Here is a 3,361-nt window from a genome sequence, read left to right as displayed (position 1 = left end):
ATCATTAGTATAAAGAAAATTTTTGTCGTTTGTTGTCTTCCAGGTGACTAAAGAAAGATAATGTCAACCATACGCCTTTGTAAAACTTTATCATACTGTAGACGATCTGCAGTTCCATTCATGAAATGATTTGTTTTGGTCCATGTTCATAAGCTTCATCGTGAATATCTATCTTCATTCTAGACATTAGAACATGTTGTATGTTCTCCATATAGGAAAACATGCATACACAGACCAAAATTACGTGAACGTAAATGACAAGTCTATAATTATATTCCATTACATTGTACAAACACTTATACGAAGTTAACAATATGCTTTAATATTTTGTTTAGGCGACTTTTGGTTTGAAGAAGAAGATGTGGTATGAGTTTCAATGAGACAAATCTCCATCCAAATAACAATGTATCAAAATTGAACAATAATAGGTCAAAGTACGGCCTTCAAAACGGAGCCTTGGCTCATACCCATCAGCAAGATATAAAGGGCCCCAAAATGACTAGTTAAACAATTGAAACAGGAAAACCAGCGGTCTTATTTATATAAAAAAAAAGAAAGACCTATGAACTGCACCATCAAACGACAACAGCAGAACAACAGACTCCTGACTTAGGACAGATTCATAAAAATTTGCGGGTTTGAAATTATTTGTTCCCACTGACTTGGAACAGGGGTGTAATGGACTGCATCATGTACTTAAGAACAAATTATGCATGACAATAAACAAAAACAAAAATGAGAAACCGCGAAAAAAAACGACAGTCACTAAAATACAGGATTCTGTTTTGGGACAGGCAAATATAGAATGTGGAGGGGCTAATAGAATGGGGCGGAATTACTCATTATTCATGGTTTTGAAAAACTCTCGGCCGTCCAGTTAAAGATGTACATGGATAAAAGATGACAAAGGATGCACTGATATACATAACTATTTATACAGCAGATTAATCATGATATTTGGAAAATAAAGCAGTGTATTCTTGCATTTGTTGAACGTTTATGATAGATATCCATACTAAAACCTTAAGCTTTTGAAAAGTCGAAAACAAGAAATAAAAGTTCAAACATCGCAAAACATTCCAACTCTAAGTGGTTTATTTGAGGTTTTCTTTTGTCTAATTATGTTTAATTTCAAATTGTAGGATATTTAAAATCAAGTCTAAAACCTCAATTTGTTATCTAAATTTTTTTATTAAAGGAACAGAGAGTTTTGGATCTCAAAGAGTTTTGTTTTTGATGTGCATAAGCTGATTGGAAATACGCACGATTGTTGTGATCTTGAGGTTAGCCAGAGCATATAAGAACATTCAAACAAAATTTTTATAATGAAAAATAAAACGCCGTTTAACAGATTCTAATCAAGATTTGGCAGCGCAAATTTTCCTGACCAAAAAGTGTTGTTTTTCGTCAGAAACAATTTGGGGTTTGTATTCTGATATGATTGTTTACGAAAATCCTTTAATATTTTGTTTCAATATATATATATATATACACAAAGAAAAACGTTAAGCACCCCCTGATATATTGCATTATAGTTGTTCACCAAAAATGTTAATTTGAATATAAATATTGATCTTAACAAGACTAATGTTCCTTTAAAAAGATGTGACCATATAGGTGTGACCGGTCATTACGATATCGACGTATCATTCAAGCCATGTGAATCACGCCTCCAATGCAAATTACAAAATGCAGTTTCCCCGTGCTTCAAATTTGAGTATTTAAGTCCGGCGGTTAGAAAAGTTTATTCACACTCTGTGAACATGGTACGAAGACGAATTTCGGAGGCTCAAATATGGCAAATTATCGGCATGTGTTAATCAGTATTACCTTATAAAGCTATTGGACGTCAGATGGGCTACCATTAAACTGTATTCAGCAGGCTTGTGAGGAAACACATCTAAACCAATAACGTGAAAGACTCGCCAAGATCCGGTAGACCACTGATGACATCGCAGCGTGAAGACAGGGCACTGCAACACCTGATTAGACGAGAGCCATTCGCAAAAAGTCCTGTTCTGAAAAGAGAATGGTTACCTTATAGACAGCTATCAACCAGATCCTTGAGGAACCGGTTGTAGTCAAGGAGGGTAATCAGACGTCCCATGTTAACTGACCGACATCAACAACCGCGTTTGGCATGGTACTTAGCTCGTCATGGTTGGAATTTGAGGAATTGGCGCAAGATCCATTGGTCAGACGAAAGCCGGTTTCTTTTGCATGTTACAGATGGAAGATTGAGAGTTTGGAGACAGACAAATACAGCATATACCCCCAAGGAACATCCAAGCAACTGTCCCGTACGGTGGAGGCTCTGTGATGGTACGGGGATGCATCTCTTATGAATGCAAATTGGACTTGATGACTATACGAGGAAACCCTAATTGTGACCAATACATCAGAGAATTTCTTCAGCAAGTAGTTGTACCTCATTTAGATAACCACCCATTAGCTGCAAGACCTGTGTTTATGAATGACAACGCTAGGCCGCATCGTTCAAGGGTGGTTACCGCATCTCTTTAAGGCAAATCAGTAGCTGTTCTTCCATGGCCGGCCATGAGCCTGGATTCGAATCCAATAGAGCATATTTGGGACACGTAAGGCCGTCGGGTACAGGCAGTCGAACCTCCTGTACAAAATTTACGTCAGTTTGCAGCAGCATTGCACCGGGAATGGCGGCAAGTACCCCAGCTAGAAATCCGACGACTGACTGGAAGGATGAGATGCAGGGTTGAGGCCTGCATTCAAACACGTGTTGGTTTCACCCGATATTGAATATTGAACTATGGATATCGTTAACACACTTACAATGAACGTTTTTTTAGTGAAATGACAATAGTATCATGCAAAACGAACTCAGAAGGTCCATACTTAAAATGGACATGTTTTAGTGTTTAAACTGGATTTGTGGTTTTGTGACAATCTAGTCATTAAATTGTCATTTTTGTTGCAATGTGTTGTGTTTTTCTCAAAGGTAATGGTAAGTCCAAACAGGCTGCGAAACTATTTTTGCCACAATTGGTTCCGGAATCCCATGACCCTTAATGTAATTTTTGTCAATTCGAAAAAAAGTGGGGTGCTTAACTTTTTTCTTTGTGTATATATGTATCGAGTGAAAAAATGTATCATTGGCATAAGACATTTAACCAGTCTAAATATTATTGAGATACAATTCGGGTATATGTATATTCTAATATTCACTAACAGTTCTCACTGTATTTTGCAATATGTAAGTCGATGGAAAATACAGTTGAAGCAAGTCGTTTCACACTAATAAACTAATATAAGGCACATCTAAAAAGATTATCAAATCACGTTCCAAATCTGATCCTTGTGAATCCCCGTTTTCTTTTTTTAAACA

This window comes from Mytilus californianus, unplaced genomic scaffold, assembly GCF_021869535.1.
Source record: "Mytilus californianus isolate M0D057914Y unplaced genomic scaffold, xbMytCali1.0.p SCAF_12, whole genome shotgun sequence".
In the NCBI taxonomy this organism is placed as follows: domain Eukaryota; kingdom Metazoa; phylum Mollusca; class Bivalvia; order Mytilida; family Mytilidae; genus Mytilus; species Mytilus californianus.
The sequence above is the reverse complement of the archived record's forward strand: the minus strand, read 5'-3'. Positions refer to the sequence as shown.